The 12,128-nt window shown below is 41.8% G+C and overlaps 1 long non-coding RNA gene across 1 annotated transcript; it reads right to left on the minus strand.

The window, feature by feature from the left end:
- Positions 1-10,394: 10,394 nt before the first annotated feature.
- LOC115413363 (uncharacterized) lies at positions 10,395-11,710 on the minus strand. The gene is made up of 3 exons (XR_003934455.1): positions 11,697-11,710; positions 11,527-11,594; positions 10,395-11,315 (listed from the first exon to the last, which is right to left on the minus strand). It is a non-coding gene; the product is annotated as an uncharacterized LOC115413363 (long non-coding RNA).
- Between the last annotated feature and the right edge of the window lie 418 nt (positions 11,711-12,128).

A 12,128-nucleotide genomic window follows, 5' to 3' on the forward strand; every position in this document is an offset into this window, starting at 1 on the left:
TAAAAATAAACACTTTGGGGTTTTTTCTTTTTTTTTTTTAACACCTTTTTCTTTGTGTTTTTGTTTTTCCTGTTGTTTTCAGTGTTGAGGTGATTTTCCTTCCTTAAACAATGAACAATAACGTTTGGATTATTGTGTTGAATGAGTTTTAAAAGTTTATATGGAGTCCAACTAAGGCTGTTTTATTTATTGGAACCAGTTGAAGCGCCCCCAAGTGGACACAAGGCAGAATGACAACTACAATCAAAGCAATAAAATACAAATAAATACTTTAATAAAAGGTAAATAGTTCACTAAAATAAATAAATATATAATTCATTAAAAAAAAAAAATTCACTTAAAAAAAAAAGTCACCGGTGTGATTCATTAAACTAGTTACTAAAATATTTCAGATCATCAAACTGTTGTTAAACGTGTGTGAATTGAAAAGATCAGCTGTAAACTGTCTGAACTCATGCATTAAACCAGTTTTATGTCTGTGTTCAATCATTTAACCAGTAGTAGAAGTACTGAGGCCCTTTACTGAAAAGGAAGGAGTTTTCTTAGATGGGTTTAACATTAATATTTGGTTAAAAAACAAAACACCTCAAATTATTGGATTTCAGAAATATGATCTGATGGTTTCATATTTTATCCAAACGTTCAGCCTCACCTGGTGTTAGGTTCAATATCTGCTGCTGAGGACCAGGGCCAGGGGTCAGGACCAGGACTAGGGTCAAGGGTAGAGACCAGGGTCATGGGTCAGGACCAGGGTCGGGGGTCACGACCAGGAGGCAGGGGCAGGACTAGAGGTCAAGGGTCAGGACCAAGGCTAGGGCTCAGGACCAGGGTCAAGAGTCAGGACCAGGGTCTGGGGTCAGGGTCAGGATCAGGGTCGGGGGTCATGGACAGCTGGTGTGGTGTGGATCATATTTCACATTAAATCACAACCGAAGCCATTCAACAACAGTTAATACTAACCTCTGACCTTATTAGCATCCATTAGCATCTGTTAGCAAAGTACCAACATATAAGACGGTGTTGGGACCGTGGTTCATAATCTGCTGGGTTGTAGTCCATTCGTTTGTGATTCAGACATCGGCGTGGGGTCAGAGGTCACATTTGGACAAAGCTGGGGGAATGCCAGGGGTCAGAGGTCAGCTAAAGCTAACAGCTAGTTTATCAGTCCCTTTACATTTGGTCACTTATTAAACACAAACACAGTCAAAGCTGAATCTGATAAAAACAACAGAGCGATCAGATCCAGGACCAGAGTAAACAAACCACAGGTACTACAGCCCTCTGGTGGCTGTCAGTGGAATTATACTGTGCTGCTGGTGTCATGGTGGAGCCCAGGTCCAGACATTTGGATACCGGTACCAGAGGTGGTACCGGTATCCAACACTGACCTGAGGCTGATGCTCCTGTTGCTGTTGGTGTTGGAGAGGACGGCCCACCATCCGACCGCCGCTGCCTCCGCCTCCGTACCAGGTTCCACCCTCCTGGTCCTTGAACTGAACAAACTCTGCTGCTCTGTTTGGTTCCTCATTTACCTGCAGACTGACACATAGGCTCCTCCCCCCTCTGTGGGCTGAGCCGTTGCTGTGGTAACAACACATCAACTCCTCCCTCCCCTCTTTGGGCTGAGCCGTTGTCATGGTAACATCAAACATGGAGGTGTCACGTCAAGGAGGAAAAACTCCAGGTGAGTGTTTTGTCTTAATAATAATAATAATAATAATAATAATAATAATATTATTAATAATAATACCTCCGCCAAGGAGGTTACGTTTTTGCCGGCGTTGGTTTGTCTGTTTGTTTGTCTGTCCGTATGCAAGATAACTCAAAAAGTTATGGATGGATCTGGATGAAAATTTCAGAAAATGTTGATACTGGCACAAGGAACAAATGATTAAATTTGGTGGTGACCAGGGGAGGGGGGGCCACGGGGGCCCACTGATCTGCCTTGGCGGAGGTCTGCGCTCTGAGTGCTTTTATAGTTATTATTATTATTATTATTACTATTACAGGTAAAATCATTTCTGTAACATTTGATTAATTTCAACGTGGCACCTGCGCCCCCCCCCCCAAGAGGTAATCAAATACTAGACTGTTTTAGTCCAATGTCCACTCCTCCCCAAACCTGCAGTCTGTGTGTGGACACCTGTGGACTGTGTGACACACATGGACAGGTCATCAGGTCAGTTGCAAATGCATCCTGGATGACATGACCTGGACCCTGTCGAGTGTTTTCCAAACCCTGATGTCAAAGTTTTCAGATCAGGAGCAAGGGGGGGGGGGGGACGGGACTACAAGAGGAAGAGGGAGGATCAACAGGGTGTCAGCAGGTGTGGCCAAGCCTAAAGACCATGTCAGGGTTCAAAGGCCCCCAGGCCCAGACTGGACCAGCACCAACACCTGGACCAGCCCAACCCCACACCACTTAACAGCTTCCTTGGTGGACTTCGTGGTGGACTTCATGGTGTACTCTGTGATGGACTGCATGGTGGACCTGCTGCAGTTCACCTACTGCACTGGTATGGGGGTGGAGGATGCCACTCCCTCCCCCCCAGCAGAAGCCCAGCAGCTCAACCAGAACCTGTTTATAAAGTTAAAGGTGCTGGAGACTTTTGTTGACCAGCCGCTGCAGGTTCGCGCAGCACGAGCCTCCGTTTCCCACAGTGCATGTCGTGACAAAAAATTCCGAAGATGCCCGAGTTACCTCCCGGTCTGAATGTAAACACATAGGTTTTGTTTACGATGGATGGCACTTCAAAATTGTTCACTGTAATGCAAGAGATTCGGGTGAATAATCACAGAAAGACTTGCAGATTTGTGATACTTAGGCTATGACTGAGGTTTTACAGATTTGATGAAAAATTGGTCAATGAAAGTCTCCAGCACCTTTAAAGTGACAGAAAACGACTGTTCAAGTCCAACTGTCCTCATCTGAAAAGCCTTTAATTCTGTCCAACACACACTGTATATGAGAAGATAAAAGTCATGATTGAAACAGAAAATGTGGATTTGAACTGAACACATGGAACCTGTTTATGTCCTGCAGGTGGTTCTGGTTCTGGTTCTTCCAGCTGGGCGGCTGCTCAGTGTCTGGTTCTGAGTGGAGACCACAGCAGGACCGCCATCCAGAGACTCATAGCACGGCTGGTCCTCTGCCTGGACCCCCTGGACCAGGACCAGGACCAGGAGGACCAGGTCCTGCAGATCATGTCCCTGCTGAGCTCCATCATAGACCAAATGGTGACTTTTTTAAAAAAATGTTTAAACATGTTTAAACACTTTTTAAACATGTTTAAACAGTGTTTAAACATGTTTAAAAAGTGTTTAAACGTTTAAAAAGTGTTTAAACGGGTTTGAAAAGTGTTTAAATGTGGTTAAACAGGTTTAAAAGACAGAAAATGAAAAAAAAAAATGTCCTGATGGATTTGGTCTGAGTGTGTGTGTGTGTGTGTGTGCGCGCGCATCAGGCTGTTGTGTGTTGTCTTCTCTCTGAACAGCTGAACAGTCCAAACCACAGAGTTCGACAGCTGGTCTGTAACACACTGAGCAACTTCACAGGACACATCAACAAGGTGAACACCTGACCACCAGCACACGCTAACACCAACATGCCGACACTGACATGCTAACACCGACACGCTAACATACTCCCACATGTCGTCCTCTTGTGTCCCTCCAGGACGTCATGGACAAACTGAGCTTCCTCCTGCTGAACGACCCCAGTTTCCCAGTGTGCATTGCTGCTGCCGAGGCACTGCTGAAGCTGGGAAAGGTCCAACACGTCCACCGTGATCTCAGGTAACAACAGGGACCACAGAACCCAGACGGACACAGCGACTGGACATGTCTCAGTGGCACCACTCTGTGATTGGTTGCAGATCCAAACTGGAGGCAGAGTCTCCGGGTCGAACGGAGGCTCTGGTTCTGATTGGCAGCTCACAGATCAACCTGGAGAAGCTTCTGGAACCAATCGTATCCTGTTTTGGCAATCAGCTGCCGGGGGTCCGGACCCAGGCCTGTCAAACGGTGGCGGCAGCACTGATGAGGAACCAACTGGTCCGGAACCAGGACTAGGACTTATGGGGGTATGGGTTCAGTTCAGGGGCTGATCCACCTCGTGACCTTTGACCCATTGTGTTTCAGGTTGTGCATCGTCTGATGGAGCTGATGGAGCACGACTCAGTGACGGACGTACGACGGGCTGCTGTCAACAGTAGGTCAACGGGTCAGAGACGGTAGACCGAGACCAGAATCTGAAGGACGGTCAGAGGTCACATGATGCTCAGGTGGACGAGGAGATATCAAAGTTAGAAAAACAAAACCAGATAAAAATGGCATGAAAGGCATGAAGAACCAGACGCAGACACACTGACTCCTCTGAGGTTCCTGAGCAGGTTCCTGGTCCTCGAACCTGCTTATTTGATGTTGTCACACATCAACAGACACGTCAACAGACGCGTGAACACAGACACGTCAACAGAAACGTCAACACAACACGTCAACAGAAACGTCAACACAACACGTCAATAGACACGTCAACACAAACACGTCAACAGACATGTCAACATAACACGTCAACAGAAACATCAACACAATACGTCAACAGACACATCAATAGATACGTCAACAGAAACATCAACACAATACGTCAACAGACACATCAATAGATACATCAACAGAAACATCAACACTGACACGTCAACAGACATGTCAACACAACACGTCAACAGACATGTCAACACAACACGTCAACAGACATGTCAACACAACACGTCAACACAACACGTCAACAGACATGTCAACACAACACGTTAACAGACATGTCAACACAACACGTTAACAGACATGTCAACACGTCAACCGACACGTCAACACAACATGTCAAAAGACACGTCAACAGACACATCAACAGACATGTCAACACAACACGTCAACAGACTTGTCAGCACAATACATCAACAGACACGTCAATAGACACATAAACATGTTTCCTGTGGTTGTGCTTTCAGCCGTTGGTGTGTTGGGTTTGTCGTGTCGGCGTGTCCAGGAGACTCTGCTGCGTTGCCTGGAGACAGAGGAGGAGGCGGAGCTTCGTCTGGCCATCTGTCAGTTACTGCTGAGGACCGGCGTAGCCGCAGTCAACCTGAACGAGTTCCTGCCGGGTCGAGTCATGTTGAAGCGTCTGAACCAGGACCGGTCCACAGGTCTGAACCAGAACTGAACCAGGACTGGTCCGCAGGTCTGAACCAGGTCTGAACCAGGACTGGTCCGCAGGTCTGAACCAGGTCTGAACCAGGACTGGTCCGCAGGTCTGAACCAGGACTCCATGGTCCAACCCTGAAAGATCCAAACAAAGACCGAGGAAGGAAATGAAACAGACAACTGTAAACAGATCCTCCACAGGAGCATGAAGGAGGTGATGAAAGAGGAGAACTGCAACCAGGAGCAATGGAAAGAGGTGATGAAAGAGGAGATGAAAGAGGAGAACTGCAACCAGGAGCAAATGAAGGAAAGCAACACACTACAGGTGAGGAGGAGGAGGAGAGGGAGGAGGAAGAGGAGAGGGAGGAGGAAGAAGGAGAGGGGGAAGAGAGGGAGGAGAAGAAGGAGGAGGTGGTGGTGTAGTGTGCTGATGGTGGTTCTGACCCAGTTCTGTTCAGGTCCATATGAGGCGTGTCTGTGATCTGTCAGTCATCATCCAGAAGGTTCTGGTCCTGGACCAGCTGCAGGACCAGAGGTTTCCACAGCGATCGGTGGGTGGGCGTCGCCCTTTAAGTGAGCAACATTAACATCAAACACAGTATTGACAACTGATCGGTGCTGATCAGGAACCCAGGTCCAAATCTGTAGTCCTGGACCTGGACTGAATCTGGACTGAACCTGAACCTAGACTGGACCTGGCCTGGTGGTTTCTGCAGACCACCACATTATTATTCTTATTCTGTGAAGTGTGTCCAGCTCTTACCCATCATGCACCTGTTCTCCAGTCCTCATGGTCCGTTTCCTGGTTGACTTCTCCTCAGCGACATCATCAGATCATGATCACATGGCTTAATGTAATAGTCATAAAATAAACAAATAAAGGTGTTTTCGTTTCTGTCCTTTTATGGGAAACATTGACGCGGTTTAACTCAAACCTGTAGAAGCTGAAATGCTTCGTGAATCCTGTCCTGATGGAGGTTGTGTGACGCTACTAGTACAGGCACAGAATCCAAATGCAGAACACAGAGGCGGAAAATAAAGTTCAAGGGATTTATTTGTCACTGAATATACAAACAAATAGGTAATGATAATGAGTGACACAATCTTGAGGATAATGGATGGAGAAATCCTCTTCGGATCCGTCCTCCGCGCTGAGGACGTGAACCCTTTGCTCAACTCGGTTACCGGAGCCGGTTTCCCGACTAGGGAAAAGCAGAGGGAGGTCAGGGACGGGTAAGCTAACAGACGGGCAACAGGACATAAGGGATAGACAAACTCACGTACCAATAAGTCAGGCAAGGCGGTCAAAACCAGGAAGGCAGATGAGGCAGACAAAACCGACAGGGAGCAGGCAAAAGACAAAAATCGAGATGGCAAAACGGGTCAAAAACAGGAAATCAGACAAAAACAGACAAGATCAGAACGCTGGTAAGTAACTACGAGAGATTACAAACTGGCGTCTGAACAGGGGAAGAGACAGGACTTAAATACACAAAAGGGAGGGAAGACAACGAGACACAGGTGGCACAAATCAGGGCGGAGTCAGGTAATCAGGGAAAAGGTGAACCCGATCAGGGAAGGGAAGTAAAGACGACAGACAAGACACATGAGGGAAAATTAACAAAATAAAACAGGAAGTGACGAACAACATGAAAGACAGACAAACCCAGACTAACATCTGGTTGCAGGCTTGACAGGTCGGCGTTCGGGCTGTTTGTGACCTTTGAGGTTTTTCACTGTTCGACAGTTTCACAAAAGGATCCAAAATATCTAAAAATATATGGAAAAACAAACGTGACACACTGATACTGATGGGTACGGTGGCCCAGAAGTGCAACAGCCCAAAAACTGATCCACTATAAGGAAACAAGAGAACAGCCCAAAAACTTATCCATTATAAGAAAAAAAAAAAAAAAAAAACATCATCCACCTTTTCAATTAAGGGGGTGCTGTTTACCCGAAAGGTCTCTTGCTTTAAAATTAAGGCCACCACAAAAAAATAAAAGCATAGGCTGAAAATTTTTAAGGCCTTGAGCTAATGCTAACAAAGTAACCCACCGGAAGTGGAGGTCAGTGTGCTAAAAATAAAGTTATTTTTAAAATATGTAGTGGATAATTTTTTTGGGCTATTGTCTTTTTTTTCTTATAATGGATAATTTTCTGGGCTGTTCTTTTTTTTTTTATAGTGGATAATTTTTTGGGCTGTTGTCTTTTTTTTCCTATAGTGGATAATTTTTTGGTCTGTTGTCTTTTTTTCTTATATCGGATAATTTTTTGGGCTGTTCTCTTTTTTTTCTTATAGTTGTTAATTTTTTGGGCTGTTGTCTTTTTTTTCTTACAGTGGATATTTTTTGGGCTGCTCTCTTTTTTTCTTATAGCGGATAATTGTTTGGGCTGTTGCACCTCTGGGCCACCGTAGGATGGGACTGTTTACTGTTTATTTTATACAACGGCGCATGAGCAAGAAAATAAAAACAGTCACTATGAGAATAAAGTCGTAAAATATCAAAATAAAACCTGCAATTTAATCAGAATAACGTTTTAATTTTTCGAGTAAAAAATATCAAACCAAATCAAATCTTATTTATATAGCGCCAAATCATAACAATTATCTCATGACACTTTACATATAGAATTGGTCAAAACCAGACTCTATGTCTATATGTAAGCAAATATGTTTTGTCTCCATTCCAAACCTGTCGTTTAAAGGGTTCAAATATGACACTTATTGAATATTTGGTGTTTTTATTTATGGATCAAGTTGATGAAATTTAAAAAAAAAAAAAAGAAGTTAAAAAACAAATTGTATGAAAAACATTTTGACATTAGTTTGAGGAACATCTGCGACACCGAGGGTTTAAAAACCTCCGATATTATCAGACATGAGTCGCTGATTCCGGGTTTTGTCACAAAATTCTTAAAATACAAGTTTTTACAAAATGAAAATGATGTGAAATTTAACAGAATAAAGAATAAGATTCATCAGACTGGAACAACTGTTGGAGTGACTTTATTCATATAATAATAATAATAATAATAAAAATAATAATAATGATGCAGTGTAACCATCATCTATTGCAGAATCACAGTTTATAAAAATATCTTTTCTTACACAGATTCATTTTGTGGGTTTTTTTAAAAATCAGATTTTGTTTTATTGCCTGAAAAACCAAAACAAAAAAAGGACATTTGAGACAAATGAAAAAACCCAACGTTTGTCTTTTTCTTTGTTGGAACAGTTTCCGAACCTCAGCAGACGAGCGTCGCAATCATCCGATATTTACTCGTCATTTGTGTGAAATGAGTTTGGAAACGTGTCCTGTCGTCGGCGGAAATGTCCGATCGTCTGCAGTTGCAACATGACAACAACATTGTGTAGGAAAAAACGTGAATGGAAGAGATTTATGAAAAAACGAATCAAACCGAGTCGAGGCTGAAAAACCCACGAAACAACAGAGATTCAGCAGAACAAAGGAAACGAATCGGATGAAACGAATCGAATGTAAGAACTCGAATGAAACAACTTGAAATGAATCGAATGAAACAACTCTAATGAAACAAATTGAATGAAATGACTCGAAAAAATTGAATGAAACAAATCAAATGAAATGACTCAAAACGAATCAAATGAAACAACTCAAATGAAATGAATCAAATGAAAGGAATCGAATGAAACAAATCAAATGAAATGACTCAAATGAAACGAATCAAATTAAACGAATCGGATGAAATGACTCGAATGAAATGACTCGAATGAAACTACTCAAATGAAACTAATTGAAAGAAACGACTTGAATGAAACGAATCAAATGAAACAAATCGAATGAAATGACTCAAATTAAATGAATCAAATGAAATGAATCAGATGAAACGAATCAAATGAAACAAATTGAATGAACTGAATCGAATGAAACGACTCGACTGAGACAAATCGAGAAAAAAAATAAACACGTGTTACAAAAGATGAACTCAACGCAATTAATAGAAACACATCAAAATAATTTGAATCAATTAAAATCACAACATATTAAATCAACTGTAAAATTTAAGGTAAACTGAATTTTTATCATATATGGAGTAAAATTAAGTCAATATTTGAAATAAAGAAATATGATTTAGTTTTACTGGGATCAGTAAAATTTGACATTAAATTAACATTCAAACACTAATTATTGTTTGACTTGTTTTGGTCAAATGGGCTTCCATAGATCTATGACTTTTGTCCCACAGGAGTTTCTGTACAAGCAGAAAATGTCAAATGTTCAATGTTTTATGTAATAATTAAATGTTTAATATTATTATTATTATTAAGTGTAGAGAAAAATAAAGTTTAAATATTTACATAAACTTTGGAAATTTTTTTTATGAGTAATTATAAAAAAATATATGGAAGATGAGGTTTACGATCAAAATGGGAAAAAAAAAAAAATTTAGGGAAAACCTGTAAAACAATTTTTTTTTCATGGGATAATAAGGTTTTATTTTAATTCAGTATTAACATTTAATGATGAAACCTGTTACAAGAGAAATTAATCCAATATTTAACTTTTCAAACCCAACATTTGTGTCAGAAACATGAAATTAAACAAAACTGTAAATGTTTTATGTAAAAAATGTTCATGTATTATTTGACACTTCATTTTTTTTTGACTCTTCAGTTTAAAAAATAGCACGTAAAATTCATGAGATTTTTCTTTTTGTAAAATAAAAATTATTTGTAATTCATATTTGGCTGAAATGAATGTATTTAGGCCAAAACATGAATTACAAATGATTTTTATTTCACAGAAAGAAAAATGTCATGAATTTTACATGTTATTTTGTTAACTGAAGTGCCAAAAACAACTAATGTGTCAAATAATACATGAACATTTTTGACATAAAACATTTACAGTTTTGTTCAATTTCATGTTTCTGACACAAATGTTGGGTATGAAAAGTTAAATATTGGATTAATTTCTCTTGTAACAGGTTTCATCATTAAATGTTACTGTTGAATTACAATCAAACCTTATTTATTAAAAAAATAAATAAATGGTACAGAAATGAACTTATCAAGCCATTTTTATATTTCTGTATATATTTTTCAAAATGGCAGGTTCAGTCTTTCATAGTAATGGGCTTCCGTACATGTGACTTTTGTCCTACTGGAGCTTCCATACCTTCATGATCATGTGACTTTTTGTGCTCTTTTAAAAAATATTTCTTCATGAATTCTGATGCTGTTTTCTCTTAAACCATTTTTCTGACGTTAATAATAAATACTTGACTCAGATTTTGTCTTTTTGGGAGTGTCTTTTTTTTAGTTCAGCAAAAAAACAAACACAAACCATATAAACCCAGAAAACCCTGAACTGAAACTCCGCCCACATGATCACATGATCAGACATAAACCTGTAAATATTCCCCTTTTCTTCTGAATATCATAACAATATAAGACGGATTTTACATGTTTCTTCCTGTTTTTTAAGGTAACTGATGGTTTCAGGAAGTGTCCCAGTCTGAAAACTTCTTAAAAACTACGACAGTTCGGAGTCCTGTCCGGGTCCGACAGGAAGTCCTTTTATGGTCGCGTGCTCCGCTTCTGATCGCAGGTTCGTCGTCTCCTGTCATGGCTTCAAAAATGTCTGCAAACGTCAATGTTTTTTCTGCATAATCCGAGGTCGTCTGTGCGATGATGTCATTGTCTGGTGCCGTCCGGGTTCTGTTCGCTGATAGGCTCCTCCTCCTTTGAGTCTGAAGGCACTTGATGTCATGGCAGAGGCGGGGCTTCCTCTTCAGACAGACAGACGTCAAAATAAGATAGAAAATGTCCGTTAAAAACGCTGCCGTGTCGGACCGCCCCCCGCCTTGAATAGGACCTGCCCCCGACGGAATAAGGACCGTCCCCAACGGAATAGGGACCTCCCCCCGAAGAGAAGCAGATCCGTCAGACTGGAGTTACAGTACGACGATCTGAGATGAAGATGAGGAGGAGAAAGAGGAGGAGGAGGAGGAGGAGGAGGGGCTTCAGGTTCGGACATTCATCTTTTACTTCCTTGTTTTCTGTGCTTTTATTTTGAGCTAAAAACTAACAATGGACCTGGTCTAAAGATGGACCTGGTCTAAGGATGGACCTGGTCCAAGGATGGACCCGGTCCCCTGAAGTCTTCTACTGATCTGGATCCACAAAAAACCACCAGGACTTAAACCCAACCAGCTTCTTCTCCTCTGACTCCAGTTCTACAACTAGACATTAACGTGATCCACCTGAGTCCACCTGAGTCCAGAGAACCAGGTGGACTCAGGTGGACATGGTCTAAAGATGGACCCGATTTAAAGATGGACCTGGTCTAATGATGGACCCGATCTAAAGATGGACCTGGTCTAACAATGGACCCGGTCTAAAGATGGACCTGGTCTAACAATGGACCCGCTCCAAAGATGGACACGATTTAAAGATGGACGTGGTCTAAAGATGGACCTGGTCTAATGATAGATCTGGTCTAACAATGGACCCGATCTCCTCAAGTCTTCTACTGATCTGGATCCACAAAAACCACCAGGACTTTAACTCAACCAGCTTCTTCTCCTCTGAGTCCAGTTCTACAACTAGATGTTAAAGTGGTCCACCTAAGTCCACCTGAGTCCACCTGAGTCCAGAGAACCAGGTGGACTCAGGTACTGGAACTCCAGCATGCTGGAAGGGAATTATCAGATTTTTGACCAACAACATCCAAAAACTATCAAACCCTGAAGCTTTAAAGACTCCATGGTCCCGTCAGAACCACTAAAGACCTGGATCTGGGTCTGGGTCTTCATGAACTAGTGGCTGCAGCTCATTGGGATTGACTTGAATCCGACTCAGATGTTAGACCTGGATCCAAACCCACAGATGGACTGAAGGCTAGGCTCGGTTCTACTGAACTTCTGCTGGTATGATCTGTACC

Source organism: Sphaeramia orbicularis, chromosome 22 (genome assembly GCF_902148855.1).
Source record: "Sphaeramia orbicularis chromosome 22, fSphaOr1.1, whole genome shotgun sequence".
NCBI lineage: Eukaryota > Metazoa > Chordata > Actinopteri > Kurtiformes > Apogonidae > Sphaeramia > Sphaeramia orbicularis.